At 45.6% G+C, this 20,374-nt stretch overlaps 1 protein-coding gene across 2 annotated transcripts in view; it reads right to left on the reverse strand.

Annotated features, from left to right (window-relative positions):
- MTMR9 (myotubularin related protein 9) overlaps positions 1-2,814 on the reverse strand; it is a 94,393-nt gene extending 91,579 nt beyond the window's left edge. For both annotated transcript variants that reach the window (XM_045880106.3, XM_064585314.1), the window contains exon 1: positions 2,659-2,814. The gene's annotated coding sequence lies outside the window, so the exon portion shown is untranslated. The remainder of the gene's footprint in view (positions 1-2,658) is intronic.
- Positions 2,815-20,374: the final 17,560 nt, after the last annotated feature.

Below are 20,374 nucleotides of genomic sequence, written 5' to 3' on the forward strand. Positions count from 1 at the left end.
TTCTCTCTCTCAAATAAATAAATAAAATCTTTAAAAAAAAAAAAAAAAAGATCCTTCAGGGGCGCCTGCCCGGCTCAGTCAGAAGAGCAGGCGACTCTTGACCTCGGGCGGTGAGTTCGAACCCTGTGTTGGGTGTAGAGATTACTAAAAATAAACAAACAAACTTTTTAGAAATGTGAATCGTTAAAAAAAAAAAGATCATTTCAATGGCAATCTCCTCTGATCTGTTAGCTTTACCATACCTGAACAATAATAAAACCTACATTTTTAAAACAGACATATGGTAAACCACAAGATATCAGACCTATTTATAGTCACGTGTAGATTTCAAGACAATCTCGGTTACCCCGGAGGAGCATCTACAGTGGGGAATAAGTGGTGCAACTTATTAAAACGGTTTGGGGTTCGTCCCTGTCAGGGGTCAATCAGAGCAACAAAGCTGCTAGAATCCGTACCTCACTATGTATGCCACCGGGCTGCTGGCATGGCAAACAGCCTTGGCAGAGAGCAGGGTATAGTCCTCTGCAGGGAAGGGCAGGTCTGCTTACTGTCTAATGTGAGACAGACAGCGCTACCCCTAGAGCGATGTTCAGACAAGAAGCCACCCTCTGCCCGGGCAGGCAGCACCTGACCCTCCTCACGTGGCCCTGTGGGAACTGGGCCTGGGGAGCCGAGCACAGACGCTTATACCCTGGTACTGCTGTGGCTGTGAGTAACAAGATCCTTTGTCTCTGACCCCAAAGTCTTGTATCCTTTGCCCGCAAACGTGAAACTGTGCTGGCTAACTTGTTAGCCTCGTGAGTTGGGCGCAGTCTCACACCCTTCACAGTTGTTGGCACTCCTTAACCAACACCAGCCTCCTGGGTCGGGGGGCAAGGGTTCTGCTCCTCCCTCTGTCACTGGCCAGTGAGGATGGTCTCCTTAGGAACTGCTCTATGTCTGCCTCTGGAGGGACAGCTATCAGGGGGAGTCACAGCCAGTCTGCTAGTGCTGACCCAAAGAAGAGTCACTGATGACTGGGCCACGGAGGCCACACCACCACAAAGCCAGGTGTCGAAGGAGCTCTTTTTAGGAAAGCCCCTATATTGGTCGGCTTAGGCTGCCGTAGCAAAGTACCACAGACGAGGTGGCTTCCACAGCAGACATTCATGTCCTCAGTTCTGGAGACTGGAAGTCCCGGATCAAAATGCTGGATGATTCCGTTCCTGATGAGGGAGCTCTTCCTGGCTTATAGATATGGCCTCCTTCTGGCTCTGTCCTCATATGGCCTTTCCTCTGTGTCTGCCTGAAGAGAGCGAGTTTAACCTCTATTACCTCCCTAATGGTCCTATCTCCAAATACAGTTACATTGTGGGTGAAGGCTTTGACCTATGAATTTGGTGGGGGTGGGTGGGGGAGGACACAATTCAGTCCATAACAGCCCCCGAATACTTGTGAGGTAGTTCAGCCACATTCACCATCAGCTTAAAAACATGATAAAACATCCTAAACCATCTACCTGGGGGAGGAGGAACAAAAGATAACTCCTCAGGAAGACAAATGGAGAGAAGGACTTAAAAAGTGCCAGTAGCCCTCTGGCTTCCAGCTTGGGTCTCCTGCAATTTTCTCCACATTTTTTGTCTGGTCAAGTCACCATCTCCTGCTGTGGTGTCTCCTTGTAGAAAGCCACTGCCCACTTTACACCTTGGAGGAAGTGTGGGGCAGAGCAGGCTGTCGGAATTCAACTACATCATAGTGTGGAGGAGGCACACAGAGGAGCTGACCCATGTACAGGAAGCTCTCAGAGCCCCCGGGAGCTCTGGCCCTGCCAAGATGTGGGAGGCCAACACAGCAGTCGTCACACTTGCTCCAAGCACACCCACTCTCCTCTCCGATCTGCTCAGGTGAGGCCTCAACCACCCAGACTTCGGCAGTCCCCCCCTTACTGGGCTCTCTCCTTTGCTCAGCCTCTTCCCTCTGCCTGCTCACCCTGGCCCCCTTCTTCACTTGGCTAATTCCACCAAGATTTACCTTGAGCTGCAGCTTTATTCATAATTGCCAAAACTTAGAAGCAACCAAGTTGTCCTTCAGTAGGTTAATGGATAAACTGTGGTTTGTCTGTATGATGGAATATTATTCAGTGCTAAAAAGAAATGAGCTGTCAAGCCATGAGAAGACATGGAGGAACTTAAATGCATATTACTGAGCGGGAGAAGCCAATCTGAAAAGGCTACATACTGGATGATTCCAACTGTATGACATTCTGGAAAAGGCAAAACTAAAGAGATAGTAAGATCAGTGATTGCCAGGGCTTAGAGGGAAAGGAAGGATGAATAGGTGGAGCACAGAGGATTTCTAGGGCAGTGAAAGTATTCTGTATGACACTCTCAGGATAGATACATGTCATTACAAATCCGTCTAAACCCATAGACCAAAAGTGAACCCTGATGTAAACTATGGACCTTGGGTGATAATGGCATGTTAATGCAGGTTCATCAACTATAGCAAATGTACCACTCTGGTGGAGATGTTGATAACGAGGGAAATTATGTATGTGTAAGGACAGGGGGTATATGGGAAATCTCTGTACCTTTTAACTAATTTTGCTGTGAACCTAAAACTGCTCTAAAAAAATACAACCCATTAATAAATGGAGTAAATAATTTTTAAAAGACTCACCTATATAAAAGACACCATCCTTTCTAGACTTGGAGAAGTCTAGCTCTGGAAAAGTGCAAGGGAAGCATCTGTCCTGGCATGCTCAGTGAAGTCCTTCTCTTCAGTGGGGTTCCTCTTCTGGAGAAGCCAGAGCTGACGGTTTCAAGGTATCTAGTCCTGCAGATAAGGCCAAAAGGACAGGTAAGAAATGAAGCTCAGGATCCTAACCTCATCTGCGGGAATAGCTCATCTTCCTCGTTGGTTCCATAGCACCTGTGTTTACCTAACGGTTAGTAGTTATGTAGTGTTAGCTATGTGCCAAGATGTGCTGAGAAATTAAGGCATAATTCTCATTATATCCCATGAAGTAACTACTATTATTACCTCCGCTTTGCAGACGAGGAAACTGAGGCTTAAAAAACTTGCCAAAGGCCCATCCATGGGTGAGTGGCAGTGGCAGGGGTCAAATTTGGTCACTCTCATCCAGCACCTGGTCCTTCACCACTGCGCCCTATAATTCTCATCCCACACAGACCTTATTGCCCCGGGGACGTGACCGCCAGCCTCCCCTACCAGCCTGTGGCCCTCGTGGAGGCCACGCTGTGTTTTCCTGGTATTCTCAGCCCCTTAAGAACAGCACACGTCAGTATTTCAATGTGGATTTTTGAAAAGAAGCAGGTGGATTTGCAATCGTTAAGCCTGGGTGAAAATGGCATATCAGTCCACATCCCAGGGGGAAACAGATGGCACAGTCAGGTTCAACTAATTGAGGAGGGTTTAAAGGAGGGACTATTTGCCAAGATATGGCCCCGGGAGGGACCCAGGGTCTGGTACCAGCTGGCCTGCTTGCCCTCTGTTGAGCTGAAAGGGGCCAGGGCAGGAAATGGTTCCCAGAACCTGGAGGTGGACAGGAGTGGGTGGAGAGGGCTGCCTGACAAGAGCTGGGGGCTTCTGGTTGAAGGACTCAGCCGGCCTGCAGTGACCCTGCAAGGGGGAAGTGAGGAAAGAATACCGTGACCTTTCCCACCTGGCTCGGGGCCCCCAGGAGACCCCTGGGACAAAATGTGTCCCCGGCGAAAAGTTAGAAGAGGAGAAGGGCTGTTCGTAGCACAGATAAAGGATCATGGAGTTTCGGGGAAGGCAGCGGCATTTGTGCCAGGCCCAGAACACTGGGTAGGTTTTGAGAAGGCAGAGAAGGGGGGAGAGCATTCCCGACTGAGAGCACAGCTGGGGGACGGCGAGTGGCCGGGAAGCACGAGCGTGCCCGCGCCGGGACGGCCGCCTGGCTTGGCCGGAGAGCAGAGCCGGCGGTGGTGGAGCTGCAGAGACAGGCTGTTTGCAGCCACAGTGAGGAGGGCCTCGAGTGCCAAGCCAAGGGGTCAGAAATATTTCTGTGAGGTGCTGAGTGGCCGGGCAGTGGGCTCCCCACGGCGCTTGAGGAAGACTGCAGCAGAGGCAGCATGACGACGGCCGGCGGCTTTGAGGAAGGTGGTGGGGAAAGAAGGCAGGAGGCCAGCCCAGGAGCGTGTGTTAGGGCCTGAGTTGTGACTCCAATTCCTATGTTGAAGTCCTAACCCCCATACCTCAGAGGGTGACTGTATTTGGAGATAGGGTCTTTGTGGGGTCATTAAGTTAAAATGAGGTCATGTGGGTGGACTCCGTCCAATCTGACTGGTGTCTGGTAAGGAGAGGACATTAGGACACAGGCACATACAGACGGAAGGTCGTGTGAGGACACAGGGAGAAGGTGGTCATCCACACGCCAAGGAGATTGGCCTCAAAAGGAACCAGCTCCATGGACACCTTGATCTCAGACTTCCAGCCTCCAGAACTCTGAGGGAAAAGATTTCTGTTGTTTAAGCCACCCAGTCTGTGGGACTTCATTGCAGCAGCCTTAGAAAGTCGACCCTGGGTGGCTCAGGGGTTGAGCATCTGCCTTTGGCTCGGGTCATGATCCCAGGGTCCTGGGATCGAGCCCCACATCGGGCTCCCTGCTCCGTGGAGGCCTGCTTCTCCGCTCCCCCCCCCCCCCCCCCCCCCCCCCCCCCCCCCCCCCCCCCCCCCCCCCCCCCCCCCCCCCCCCCTGCTTGTGTTCCCTCTCTCGCTGTGTCTCTCTCTGTCAAATAAATAAATACAATCTTAAAAAAAGAAAGAAAGAAAGAAAAAAAGAAAGAAAGAAAAAGAAAAGAAAGCCAACACAGTCCAGGAAAGAAAATGAGAAGGAGACACCCTCCGGGAAGGCTGGCCAAGGACAACGTCTGCTTGGGTGAGAGTATCGGAGCTGAGGAGGTCCAGGAGGACCCAAAGCTGTAAGCTCGATGGTGGGGACGTGGTGGAGCCACTCACAGAAGCAGGAAGCTGGCGATATTCAGCACCAGGACGATGACTTTTGCTCCCGATCGCGAGCTGTAGCTCCTGGCAGGATGTCTCCACAGAGTTGGCCTTCACATGGCATTAAAGGCTGATCTGAAGCCAAGAGGCTTACGGGAGGTGGAGCTACAGATGTGGGAAGGGGGATGCCTGAGATCACGTTGGGAGGGAGGACGCAGGGGCTGAGGGCCAGGAGATAGGCTCAGAGGAAGCCTGCAGAGGCCAGGAGATGAAGGGCTGGTCAGAAACACGGAGGACAGTGTCCCAGAGGCCAGCAACAGGGTGCTGACGCCCAGGGCCCGGCCTGCCAGCAGTGGGGGAGGACGAGGGCTCATGGACCACCTTCTGAAAGGGAAGGGGTCATGGCAGAGGGGGGGTAAAAGCCTGATTGCTAAGGCATGAAGTAGCAAGGACTTGAGGAAAGGAAATGTCAGTTTCATGTATTCCTTTTAGGAGTTTGGAGAAAAGGAGAGAAATGGTAAATCAGGCCGTAGGAATTTTACTGTATTTGTTTTTATTTTATTTATTTATTGTGGTTAAATATACACAAGATAAAATTTACCATTTCAATCATTTTCAACTGTACAGTTCACTGTCACTAAGCACATTCACATTGTTGTGTGACTGTCATCATTGTCCATCACAGAACTCTTTATCTTTCCAAACTGAAACTCCATCCCCATTAAAACTAAGTCCCCATTCCCCCCTCTATCTAACTCCTGGCGACCCCCATTCTACTTTCTGTGTCTCTGAACCTGACCACTCCGGGAACCTCATGTAAGTAGTTGTCCTTTTGGGAACTGGCTTCTTTCACTTGGCATAATGTCCTCAAAGTTTGTTTACATTGTAATGTCTACTAGAATGTCTTTTCTTTTTAAAAGATTTTATTTATTTTTTTCTGAGAAAGAGAGAGAGCGTGAGTGAGCACACGAGCTGGGGGGAGGGGGTGGCTGGAGGGGGTGGAGGGGGCAGAGGGAGAATCAGACTCCCGCGGAGCAGGGAGCCCAACATGGGACTCAATCCCAGGACCTGAGATCATGACCTGAGCCAAAGGCAGACATTTAACTGACTGAGCCACCCAGGCACCCAGAATGTCCTTTCTTTTTTAGACTGTGGGGACTTTATTTCTAATAGTGGCACAGCCCTGCATATGTCACAGGCAGAGGGAAAGAAAACGGTAAAGAAAAGTGGAAGAGCAGAAGGATGAAAGTCATGGAGGAAGGCAGGACAGAGTAGAGGGAAGGTCTGGTTTAGAGCCTTGCAGGCCTGGATTCCAATTCTGGCTTTTCCACTTGCATGATTTTGGGCAATTCATGTCATCTCCCCAGATCAGCTTCCTTGCAAAAGACAGATAGTGATGCCCCTCGGTGGGATCACTGTGCATGTGAAGTGTCCCCCAGAAGAGAACCCACTTTTACTGCATGTTTGCCTTGTGCCCTCTGCAGCTGGATACGTAGAAAGGACTGTCTCCTTTAAGGGGATTTTGCCCTCATTTTCTTCAGGAAGGAACAGAAGGGTAGAGAGGATGTGTGACATGCCCAAGATCCCCCATATGTGGAGAGATAGAGCTCTGATAGCGACCCACGTTTTCTTGATTCCCAGCCCTGTGCTCCCTGAAAGGCACCAGGGAGTACCACGTGGTGCAAAGCAGGGCTCCATAACTGTGCATTCTCTTCCTCTTCCCCTGGAGGGGGCAGGCGCCATCTATTGGCTAAAAGGGAAAGTGGGTGGGAATCAACTTGAGAATGAATCAAAGGACTGTCACACAGCTGCAAAGAGCCATCTGGCCCCATCACTATGACCAGAGCTACTAGGTAGACAGGGAGCCCAAGAGGTGACAGGTAACTGCCCCAAAACCTGTGTGAGGGAGACAGGGGAGACAGGCATCCAGGTTGCAGGGTTAGCACCGGGGAGAGGGGAGGCTTACAAGACCGAAAGAGACCAGAGGAGCCTGGCAGATATCCGTCGTTAGCTGGATTGAGCCTTGCTCGGAGGCAACCAAGTAGCTGGAGTCAGTTAAGAGGCTTTCAAATGCCAGTGAACAGAGGGCCCTGCGTAGACACCGACACGGACTCCATATCCTGCAGGAGAGAAGTCAGGAAGGAAAGGCACAGAACCATTGGATGCATGTCTGGTATATTTCTCCAGACCGTAGCAGGGACCTGGCACACCTGTGCTTTCCAGTGTACATACATGATTTCGGTGCATCAGATGTCTGTTCAATGCTCTTAAGCACCTGCCACCCATGGAGTTGCAGATGCATTTCTTAGATAAGTGAGGTTTGTGTCCTGTGTCGTCCCACCAGCCCACCCTCTAGCCCCATTGCAATTCACGAGTGACAAAAGCAGACTCTTGCTGGAACAACTATGCATTCCTGGCAGTGTTACCCTGAGACTGCTATCTAAAGAAAACATTCTGCCGAGGCCCTTTGGACAATATGGTTTTATGTGCTCATTTATTTCACACCCGTGTTTTAAAATAATTCTTTTTGGCTGAAAATGTATTTTCACCTAAGATAATAGATGGAAGTTGTGAGCCGGTTACATTTCCCAAGTGACATTAGCATATGTGCCACATGTTTTCCTGAATCCCACCCCCTGTCTTCTTTCTGCTTTTCTGTCTTTTTCTAGTTCCAAAGAAGAAAATTTGAAAAGAAAGTATTACCTGCATATTATGCCTCTCTCTCATCTCCCTTTCCCCAACCTTTCTACAGGAGGAAGTGGAGAATCTTCCAACTCCAGTCCTATTTTTCTTTTTTTTTTTTAAAGATTTTATTTATTTATTTGAGACAGAGAGAATGAGAGACAGAGAGCATGAGAGGGAGGAGGGTCAGAGGGAGAAGCAGACTCCCCGCAGAGCAGGGAGCCCGATGCGGGGCTCGATCCCAGGACCCTGGGATCATGACCTGAGCCGAAGGCAGACGCCCAATGACTGAGCCACCCAGGCGCCCCTCCAGTCCTATTTTTCTTACGAGGAGGAGAAATTCCCTCATATCTGTCCCCACCTCCCCATCCCCAGTGCCTTTGCTTTAGTCAAGCCCTTGCTTTCCCCGCACTTGGATCTCCATGATACCTCCTCTCCAAGTGGTCCTGTGATTTTTGCTTTTGCCCTATAATCCATTGTCCACACTGCAACCAGAGTGATTTCCCCAAAACTGCAAACTGAGTCCTGTTACTCTCTTGTTTCATTCTTTGGTGATTTCCCGTTAGTTACAGGATACATCCAACCTCCTTACCAAGCCATTCATCTCTCATCCTCTGCCCTTCTCCTCCAACATTCCATGTGATTTCAAGTCATTCTACTCATATAGGTGGCTCTTCTATCTTCCCAAAGTGTTTTGTCCCTCCTTGTTCACCTGGCAAACTCCTAAGTCGCTCTTTGGGTAGCTCAAGCCTACTTGGAAGTGTCTCAGGCCCACCCAAGCAGAACTGATCACCTCATTTGAGGTTCCTTCCCCAAGTACGGGAATTTCCAATGTTGTCTCTGCCTGACTGAGTACTGATTACCAGGACTGATCTTCCTCTTCTTTGCACCTCTAGAACCAGTTCAGTGTTTGACTCAAAGTAGACTCTTTAAACATGTATGTTGAATTGAAAGTCTACGTTGAAGAGGTTTGGCTAGCTGATGGCGATGGTAGGTCCAACCCTCTATGATTATTGGAAATGTCACTCCAGTTCAACAAATATTCGTGGGCTATTTACTGTGTGCCAGGTACTCTTTTGAGCTCATTGTAACCCAAATGAGCAAAGCATCTCTCCTTCAATTAACGAGTTCACAGTTGATCAGTGAAGACCAGCAAGGAATATCACTAATACAAAATGATAGGTACTAGACTAGGGGTAGGGAAAATATGTAAGAGGTTTTCAACCATGGCTATATAATCAAATGTGAGGAGTTTTTAAAAAATATGTATGTTTCCACTTACATGAAGTATCTAAAATACTCCAACCCACAGAGGCAAAAGAATATAAAGGTGGTTGCCAGGGATTAGGGAGAGTGGAAAATGAGGAGCTGCTAATCAACATATAAAAATTTTCATTTTGCAAGTTGAATTAGTTCTAGAGATACAATGTACAACATTCTGCCTATAGATAACAGTACATTTAATACAGCACACTTAAAAATCTGTTGAGGATGGATCTCATGTTAAATGTTCTTACCAAAAGAAAAGGAAAAAAAAAATAGTGCAGCCAAACAAGATAGAAAAATCTTATTGAGTTGTGTCAGGTAATTTATAAACAAGTATTTTTCTGGATAAAAACAAATATGTTTGTCTTGGCCTGTATTGATTATCTATTGTTGCTTAGCAAATTACTCCAAAACTTTGCAGCTTCGAACAAATAAACCTTCATTACATCAAACCACTCTGGGTGGGGCTGGAATTGGGGAGCAGCTTCCTGAGGTGGTAGTGGTTTGGAGTCTCCCACGTGATTGCAGACAAGATGTTGGCCAGAGCTGTAATCATCTGAAGGCCTGACCAAGGCTAAAGGATCCATTTCCAAGATGGTTCATTCACATGGTGGCAGGTTGGTGCTGCTACTGGCAAGAGACCTCAATGACTCACTGCCTGGACCTCTCCACAAACAAGCCACGTATCCTCACAAAGTGGTCGCTTTCCCTAGAGAGGTCCAGGAGAGAGAGCAAGGTACAAGCTGAAATGTCATAGATGATCTAGGTTCAAGAGAAGTCACACTGCATTATTCCGCAACATCCTACTGGTTATCCAGGGCAGGTCTGCTCAGTGTGTGAGATGACCACACGGCATTGTGAATACCAGGACATGAGAATTGCAGAGAGCCATTTTGGGGGCTGGTTACAACATAACCCTACTACCCCAAAAAGTTTAATTCGATATACCCAAGTAGGACCCTGGGTTCTGTTTTGGGGGGTTTTGTTTATTTTTTTGCTTTTTCTTTTTATTATCTTGTTGGCTTTTTAACTTTTTATTGAAACATACATAAATCATACACAAATCATGGGTGTTCAGCTGAATAAATTTTCATGAAAGCGCACACTCATGTAACCTATACCCGGATCAAGAAACAATATTACTGGCACCCCAGAAGCCCCCATTATGCTCTCTCCCAGTCACTGAAACTCTTATGACCTTTAACAACAGAGCATAGTTTGACCTATCTTTAAACGTTGCATAAATGGAATCATATAGTATGTACTCATTCACATCTGGCTTCTTTTTACTAAACCTTATGCTCATGAGAATTATCCATGTTGTTATATGGCTGCATTTGCTCATTGCCATTGCTATATAGTAGTCCCAAGAGTAAAATAGCTTCTCAGCTGTGTTCTAGTGTTTGGCTACTATGACTAGTGCTGCTGTGAACATTCTTGTAAATGTCTTCTGGTGAACATATGTACATTTTTATGTGGGGTATACACTGAGGAGTGAAAATGGTGGGTCATAGAGTTAGCATATGTTTAACTTCATAAAGGCTGTGAAACACACTTCTGTCAACAATCTATGAGAATTCAAGTTCTATGTCTTCTCCAGTAGTTGGTATGTTCTGTCTTTTTCATTTGAGCCATTCTGGTTGGCATGAGGTGGTATCTCATTTTGGTCTTAATTTGCATTTCCCTAATGACAAATGCATTTTTCACCTTTTCTTAGGTTTATTGGCCATTTGGATGTCCTTCTTTGAAGTGGTTGTTCATGCCTTTCGTCCATTTTCCTATTGAGAGATAGTCCTCTTTCTTAGAGATTTGCAGGAGTTTTGGGTTTTTTTTTCACATTTCAAGCTTTTAGGTTTTTGTTTTTTTTACATATTCTTGGTAAGAATTTTTATTAGATATACATATTACAAATGTCCTCCCATTCTATCACCTTCAGCTCTCTTAATGGTCATGTTTGATGACCAAAAAAGCTTAATTTTAATGTAATCCAATTTATCCATTCTTCCACTTTGTGGTTATTACTTTTTACACCCTGTTTAAAAAAACCTTTATCTACTCCAAGGTCATGAAAATATTCTCATTTTTTTCCTAAAATCTGTGTTGCCTTGCTTTTCCTGCTTAGACATATAATCTATTAGGAATGGTTGTTTTGTTTGGTGTGAGGTAGGAATCATGATGCATTTTCCCTGATATGGAGACCCAATCAATCTAGCACTGTCTGATGAAAAGATCACCCTTCCCCACTCTTCTTCAATGTCACCTTTGTTGTATTTCAGGTGACTATATATATGAGCCTATTTTTGGATTCACTATTTTGTTCTAGTGGTTTCCTTGTCTATCCTTGTGCCAGTATCACATTGTCTTAACTATTACTGATTTCAACAGGTGTTAATGGACTGGTAGTGTATGTCCTCCAGCTTTTTATAAAACTTTCCCCCACCAGACGAGGAAAAAGTTGAGATTATCCACTATCATTGCTTCCACTCAACATTGTCCTGGCAGTCCTAAGTTATTTAATATGGCAAGGGGGGAGAAGACATAAGAATTGGAAAGGAAGAAAGAAAACTGTCAGGGTGCCTAGCTGGCTCAGTTGATAGAGCATGCAACTCTTGATCTTGGGGTTGTGAGTTTGAGCCCCACATTGGGTGTAGAGATAATTTTTAAAAATCTTTAGGGGCGCCTGGGTGGCTCAGTTGGTTAAGTGTCTGCTTTCGGCTAAGGTCATGATCTCAGGGTCCTGGGATTAAGCCCTGCCTCGGCTCCCTGCTCAGTGGGGAGTCTGCTTTTCCATCTCCCTCTGTCCCTCTCCCCTGCTCATGTGTGTGCTTTCTCTCTCAAATAAATAAATAAAATCTTTTAAAAAAAAGAAAGAAAGCTGTCATTATTTGCAGACAACATTTCACTATAAGTAAATTTAACAAGGCTACTGAATATAGGATCCATATATGAAAATCAACTGTATTTCTATATGTTAGCAACAAACAAGAAAATCAAAATTTCTAAATATTACCACTAGTGGCATCAAAAACTATCAACAAATGAACAGAACCTCTACATCAAAAAACTACAGAAATTTTTTGAGAAATTTAAAAATACCTAAATAAATGGAAGGATGCACTATGTAGTTGGAAAGATTTAACATTTCATGTAGTACCAATTAAAAGTCCAGCGAGAAGTGTGTGTGTGTAGAACTTAATAAACAGATTTTTAAATTTATATTAAAATGCAAAAGGCCAAAAATAGGGCAATCTTGAAGCAGAAGGGTGTGTGTGTGTGTGTGTGTGTGTGTGTGTGTGTCTGTATGTCTGTTTGTCTGTGTGTGTGTTTGTGTGTTTGAGTCATTCAGGGAGCTCTCTAAACAGTGGATAGGAAAATGGGGGAGCAAAAAAGAAAGAAAAGAGCTGGCATTAGAGAACATTCCTTAGAAAGGAAAGAGTTGACATAATATCATGAAGGTTAGAAGGTACATAGTATATTCAAGGAACTTAAATAACTTGAGGTGGTTGAAGCTTAGGTTGAGGACAGTAGAATGAGAGATGAGGTAGGAAATGTACATTGACAGCCTAAATGCTCAGGGCTTGAATGTCATGAAGAATTCTAATTAAAGTATGAGCTTTATCTAATTCCATAAATTGCCTACACGCTCTTTTTAAGCAACCAAATAGGATGCTTTGCACCTGGTAATTCATAATCCTCACAACAATCCCAAAAAGTAGGCACTATTATTATTCACATTTAACAGATGGAGAATCTAAGGCAAGAGAGGTTAAATAACTTACCCAACCCAAAGACACAGCCCATAGAAAGGGAGACTTAGAATTTGCTCCCAGGACTCTTTTGCACTGCTGGTGGGATTGCGAACTTGTGCAGCCACTGTGGAAATATTTATAGCAGCATTATCTACAATAGTTACACTATGGAAACAGCTTAAGTGTCCACTGATTGATGAATGGGTAAAGAAGATGTGTGTGTGTGTGTGTGTGTGTGTGTATATAAATATATATATATATATATAATGGAATATTACTCAGCCATCAAAAAGAATGAAATCTTGCCATTTGCAATGTGGACGGAGCTAGAGAGTATTATGCTAAGTGAAATAAGTCAGTCAGAGAAAGACAAATATCATATGATCTCACTCATGTGGAATTTAAGAAATAAAACAAACGAGCAAAAGGAAGAAAGAGAGAGAGAGAGAGAGAGAAATCAAGAAACAGATGCTTAACTATAGAAAACAAACTGAGGATTACCAGAGGAGAGGTGGGTGAGAGGATGGGTGATTAAGGAGTGCACTTGTTGTGATGAGCACTGGGTGATGTATGGAAGTGTTGATTCACTATATTGTACACCTGAAACTAATATTACACTGTATGTTAATTAACTGGAATTTAAATTAAAACTTTAGAAATAAAAAATAATGAAATTAAAAAAAAGAATTTGCTCCCAGGAAGTCTGGCTTTAGAGTATATATATGTATATACTTTTAGTTTCCATGTTATGCTGTTTCTCACCATTAATGTTTCATTAGAAAGTTAGCAGCAGAAGGAGGGCTGGCTTGATCCTGTCTGTGATGGGAGAAATTTTAGACAGAAGACAAGCTCGGAAGTGATCAGTGGGAAAAGTTCTGAAACAGAGTGACAGCAATGGGAATGGAGAAGAAGGGATGGGTTTGACCAACATCACTGAACTAAGAAGTCAAGTGGATTTGGCAATTCACTCAACTGGATGAGAGAATGAGAGTTGGATGAGAGTTGGATGAGAGGAGGGGGAAGAAAGGGAAGTCAATGAACAAACCCTGCATGAAGTTCATACCATTTTCCTACACAGTTCTTTGTTGGGGAAAAGATGCAAATTTACTTGCACTTATTGCAGACATAGAACCCCTTGACATAGGCTTGGAAAGACTGGGCTTTTAAGTTAGAAGAATGCAAATACGTTGAAATCCAAGTTTATGTCGTCCAGTTCCCCAAAAGTCCTTAAGTTATTTCCAAACCATGGTTACAGCCTCCCTCTCTGTTTCTCTGTAGCTCAGCCCACTCTTCTTATTTTCTTTTTCTCTTGCTCATTTTAAATTCAGAAAAGTTCAGGAATTTCTTTTTCTGGCCTCAGCAAGGCTAACCCATGCCATCAGGGTCTAGTGCCAACAGACTTATCAACGACCGTTCCCTCTCCAAGAGGAATTCAGATGCAGGTATTAAGATAACACATTAGTTACTCCATTATAGAATGTATGGTCTTTCATTACTTCATAAATTCGGCTCTAGAAAGGTCCACCCTAAAGTCAATGTCCTCAACTATGAACTGCTCATGTATTGACTCTGAATTTTAATTTGTAAACTGAAACCTTAATATAGAGCTCTTAAACATTAGCATGGGTTGACAATCACTGTAGGAGCTTATAGAAATTCAGGGTTCTAGGCCTCACGCCTGAAGATTCCTTTTTAGTAGGTTTGGAGTAGGGCCAAGAAATCTTCCTTTCTGACGCCTTTAAATACTCAGCCCTGTCCCAGATGGTTTGGAGGAAGGTGGTTCTGACCTCACACTGAGAAGCAATGCTGTAGTGGGCGATAGATATGCTATTCCATTCCACCCCCAGGGCAGCAAATCCCTTCCACCACCTGTGAGTAACTGGCCCCCGATACACACTTGATACACTTCATCCTCCCAACAACCTTATGTGATATGTACTATTATTATCCCCATTTCACAGGTGAGGAAACTAAGGCTCAGAATGATTCACTTGCTCCAGTTTTCACAACTAGTATTCAGCCACGAATTGACTTAATCATTAACACACCACCATATGCTAGGCACTATTTTAGGTGCCAGTAGGCAACAGAGCAAGGGTATGAACTCACGAGTTTGAGGCCATGTTCTTCATCACAATGACATAATGTCTTCCCAAAATATTGTTGAGACAGCATCATAGATCATGGAGGTTGTATAGTAGGCAGAGAGGACGCAGGAAGGAGGAGGCTCCATCACACTGGGCTGGTGCCCGGCTCCCCGAGCATGCACGTGGGGCCTGTTGACCTGCAGCGGCATCCTGCAGGTGTGGAGGCATGAGGAAGGGCCACTCCTATGGAGGACATCATGGGCCACACCTGGAGTGGCAGGAACAACTCCGGCCAGAGTTGGAAGTGCTGAGACTGGAAGAGGGAGGGAGCTAAAGTTCAAATCCATCTACCTTCCCCAAACTCCTCTTTCTTTTCCCTCTTCTCTTCCTCCTTTCTGACACCTCCCTGCCTCCCTCCATTTCATCCCTCTTCTTCCTTCTTCAGCAACCCTTCTCTTTCCCACTTCTCCCTTGGTTTTCTCTTCTCTGCCTCTTTTGCTAGCTGCCCTGGGAGGTCTGGGTTGCTGTGAACATAGCTGCATCTCCCTGAGGCTTCCCCGCCCCTGTGAGGGCTCTGTAGACCTTTCATGGGGTCAGTCCACCCCTGGGTCCCAGGACCAATCATGACAGAAGGCAATACAGTATTGCTTGGCTAACCCTCACCTGAGCTCCACCTGAGTGTTCAAGGGACCATGCAGGGGGCTACAAGAGTCTGGGAGGACATGGGGTCTCTGCCCAAGACACTTAAGGACACAAAGCACAGAGAGAGGGGATAAGACATAGTGGAAAGTGGAAAAATGTAATGAGAGAGGTACACAAGGATTCCACCCACATATCTTCTGAATCTGTTGCCTTTTCTGCTTTCTTACCACCATTGCTTTGGTCCATTGTTCACCTGGATCTCTATTCACCTGGTTTATTGCAGTGGCCTCCTTTAGATCTTGAGCGTGCATCAGTCCTACCTAAAGGGCTCGCTAAAACTTTCAGGGCTGGGTCCCACCCCCCAGAGTTTCTGATTCACCAGGTCTGGGAAGTGGCATTTCTAGCAAGCTCTAGGGGACCCTGCTGGCCCAAGCACCACACTTAGAGAATCACTATTCTCATTGATCTTTGCTCTCACCTTCCAAGTCATTCAATTACAACCAGTATGAGTTGTTGTTTTTTAATAGAAATCTCATATTTCTCTCCTGCTTAAAATCAGCATTTTTACCTTTGCTTTTGGGGCCATTTAAGTCCTCACACTTAGCAGCACTACTCGCCGATCTGGTCTCTGCTGCCTCTTAGGCTTTGATCACGCTGTTGTTTCTCCCCAGGATGCCCTTTCCCCTCTGTCTGGCTAGCTTCCAGTAGTCTTCAGGATGCCCATTGGCTCCACATCCCTGGTGATCCTTCCTACTCTCCCCCTCACCCTGGGCACCCACTGCCTGTAGGTGTTCATTGCTTACTGCGCTGGCACATCTTCCTTGTCTTTCTGTTCTGTCTCCCCCACGCTAGACTTTCAGCCCAGTAAGGACAGGGAGGAGCCCAGAATCATGTCTTGGAGTGAGCGCTTCATGCATGTTCCTGGATTACCCCTTCTCTGTCCCATTTTTCTCTCTAGGCTCCCGCACTGTGTATATTCTTGGGTTTATCCGTTTATTCATGGCACCAGGTGTTGATAACTTACACAGCTGGGGACTCTCCTCCTGAAGTTTCAGCCTGGAGCCATTTTTGGTCCAGTTTCACCGTGGCGCAGACCTAGTGTCTGAGCCCCAGCCTTCGTGTGAGTTCCTCTTCCAGACTCCTGTTTATTCTCCTCTGCCTCGCACTGCAGGTCCCTTCTCGAAGGTGCTGCGGCGGATGTCTTAGAACGTGCCCTCGTGCTTCTGATGTGGCAACATTCTAAAGCAGAATGTTTGGACCTAGTGAGCCCTCTCCATCCTTCCAGGTGACCTCAATCCTGTGGCCCCTTTTGAGAATGAGAATTTCAGAGGAAAGGGGGAGAGAGGTGAGCTGCATGCCTTTAAAAAAAAAAAAAAGGCAAGTATTTTTTTCTTAGCATTTTCAGCAACACAATAGCAGCAGGCACTATTTTAAACTCTCAGATAATTCGATCTTAATTATATGGTATGCAGAGCACTAATAAGTTTACCAAGCTGCCAGCAACACTAAACACAAATGTCTTAGAAAATGGTACCCTTTTCCTTGCTTATTGTAGGACCGGGAACTTCGGTAACTGTCAGCAATTAAGAGGGAGTGACCAAACAGTGATTCAGAGGAATCCTCCAGAGGCAATGACGTCAGTGAAAGCAGCCAGTCTGGCCTGGTGGGCGAGGGGCATCTGGAGGCTGGGGAGCTATCCTGGAACCCCAAACTGTGGGACTGATCCGTCACAGCTGAATGTGATCCAGAGAAGTATGTCAGGAGAGCCAAGAGATTAGTCATTCTTACCACAAATGGATACCAAGAGGCCCGGCCACGGCTTTGCAGAGAAGAACACCGTGTGGGAGACACGAGCTTCTGTCCCAGTGCCTCGTGCTCTGTGGAGTAGAACTGGCTTGGGCTTTGGGGTCCGACAGTCGGCACCCTTCCAACTTGAGTCTGCCACTCACCAGCTGAATGTCACTGTGCAAGTGACTGTGGTGACCCTGGGCGTGCTCACTGTGGAACAGGGAACACCTGCCTTGTGGGAGTCATGTCAGAATTGACAGAGCACACACGCAACCTCAAGCAGATGTGCTAGCCCACAATAGGTATGCAGTTTATATTCGTTCATTTCCTTCCCCACCTCCTTTCTTTGGAAGAGGGTAAAACACTTTTACTAAGGTCACCTATGATTGGTACATGTCCTAGCCTGTATGCGGTATTTCATCAAGGAAGGAAAAAATAGTTCAATACATATTGTTTCTTACGAAATCAAGAAATGAAAGCACAGAGAGGCTGAGTAACTTGGCAAAAGCACACAGCAAGTAGATGGTAAACTGGCCTTTAGCCATAAAGGGGGTCCAAATTCAGCACAACTAAAGTCAATATGATAGAACCAAACTACAGTATGGGGTTCTATTCCTTCATCTTTATTCTGAAGTTGCAATATTTTACAAGAATGTTTATTTCAGAGGATAACAAGAAACACCCAAAAAAGCTGAAGGAATGTGAATGCCTGATTACAGACTTCTTTGGATAAAATAGAAAGTTTGCTTCTGTGGTATGTGTGTTTAGGCAGATTAAATTCATGTTTGATTACAAACCCCAGGATAGAAGCAAAATAAACATGTTCACGATGACTAGGAATTCCCAAAGGGAGGAAAAGAAAAAAAATGATTAGTTAATACTCTATTGGGGGCTGTCTCTAGGAGAGTCTAGATAGATCTCCCACAGCATCCCTGTGCTCAGAGACCCTCTGTGGGCGGCTCCCCATCTCCCCAGAATACCCACACTTCCAAACATGGTGCTCGTGACCCTCCTATAATGTCTGACTCCAACACATTTTCTGGTGTCATCTCTTCAGCCTTCCTCTCCTGCACCTTTGCCTAAACCACACAACAGAGGGCTTATGGTGCCCTGAACGCCTTCTGAGCCCTACTGGTTGTGGTCCTTTACCCCCAACACACAACACCTTCCCTCCCCATGCTTTACCTCTTAGGAAGTATTTATCAATCTTTAAATTCTTTAATTGAAGTCTTTGGCCTTTATTTCTTTTTAAAGATATTATTTATTCGAGAGAGCGAGAGAGAGAGAGCATGAGGGTAAGGGTCAGAGGGAGAGAGAGAATCTGAAGCAGGCTCCATGCCCAGCTTGAAGCCCGAGTCGGGGCTCGATCTCACAACCCTGTCACGTTAACTCTTTAGTCTTTAAATGAAATGGATAAATCCCCTCTGAGTCCTTCCCCAGTGCCTTGACAGGAAATGATTGCTTTCTCTGTAGTACCAAAGTGCTTGGTGGTTTCCTTGCTCCATCCATCTGAATCTGCCTTTTTTCCCAATGACATTTATTTCTGAATGTGTCTGACTTCCCCTCTGAATCTGTAAATACCCTCTTGGTCCCCCACCTACAGTGCCCTGCACATGATAAGTGTTCAAAGGATATTAATTGATGAAAAACAAGTTAGATGTCCCCAAACAGAGGCCTCAATGGATAAGGTATGATACAGTCATGCGGTGGGGTTTTATGCAACCATTAATAATATAATATGTGTATTTATAGGACACAGAAGTATAGCTATTGACATTTACATTTCCATTATCCTGGCATGACCATAGCTACTCATGGTACATTCTGTTTTCACGCATCTCCCTGTCCCATTGCAGTGAGTTAGATGTGGCTATGTGAGTGTATAGCTGGTGAATATGACCACAAGTGATTCTACTAAAGCAATGAAGAGCCATGCATAACTCTCCAGGCTTTCTTCTGCTGTGGTGGCCAAGAGGACCCTAGCATCCAGATGCTGCAACCACAAAATGGTAATGCCTCCATCAACTGAATGACCATATGGAGAAGAGATGTGATTGATATGCTTTGAAAGTGAGAACTAAACCTTTGTTGTGTTAAGCCACTGCGATTTTGGTGAATGAAATGCAAAACAGGGATATGAACATCTCTTTTCTGGGCTATTGTGACAATGAAATGATATTATATTACCTGACACAGTGCTTGGCATATAGTAGGTACTTGGAAATGCTAGTTCCTAGTCCCCCCTTCTATTCTGCCATGTGGTGAGCTTTAAACTGTCCACTAGTAAATCCATTTATTTAGCAGAGTAGACATTGTGATGGAGGATTCAGAAAAAGCCCAGAACATGTGGATCGCACTTTGCTCTAAGTGTGGCCCAGATGAGTTGTCATGGAGGAAATTCTGGGAGGAGCAACGTGAAGGCTCTGGGCCTCCAGCATGGATGCAGAAATGGGGAGCCTAGGAATGCCCCAAGCTTGGTACTTGGACTTCTGGCTTCTTTGCCCTCTCTTATATTATGGAAGCAATTTATCCTTGCCCGGGCGGGACAGGAGGCTGAAGGAGAGAGAGGAGTTTCTAGACGTCCACCATGATGGTGAAGGCAGAGATCTAGAGAGCTGTGTGTGAGGATAAAAGTTGTGTAAAGGGGGCGCCTGGGTGGCTCAGTTGGTTAAGCGACTGCCTTCAGCTCAGGTCATGATCCTGGAGTCCCTGGATCGAGTCCCGTGTCGGGCTCCCTGCTCGGCAGGGAGTCTGCTTCTCCCTCTGACCCTCCCCCCTCTCATGTGCTCTCTCTCTCTCAATCTCTCTGTCTCAAATAAATAAATAAAATCTTTAAAAAAAAAAGTTGTGTAAAGGGGCGAGGCTTAGGAGGCAGCCAGTGAAAGAGAAGCGTCACGTTTAATCCTATTTGTCCTGTGGGAGTTTTCCACAGCCAGACAAAGGACATCGTATCTAATGCCTGGTCTCAAACACAGATGTCTGGGACAGTCTTTATGTTCTTTTTAAACTCTGCACACACTTGGCTGCACAGATTTTAACAAGGACAAAGGTTGTTTTAATCGTGTTAATGGGGCGTGATGGGCGAATCATAATCTTATAACCAAAATGGTTCACTCATTTGTGTCAGCTATTGAAAGCAAAGACTCTTTGGTAGGTATAGAAGAAAAGGATTTGAAATTGCTTGCCACCCAC

This window comes from Mirounga angustirostris, unplaced genomic scaffold, assembly GCF_029215605.1.
Source record: "Mirounga angustirostris isolate CCGP_5_RB_7025 unplaced genomic scaffold, mMirAng1.0.hap1 SCAF_2, whole genome shotgun sequence".
Classification (NCBI taxonomy): Eukaryota; Metazoa; Chordata; class Mammalia; order Carnivora; family Phocidae; genus Mirounga; species Mirounga angustirostris.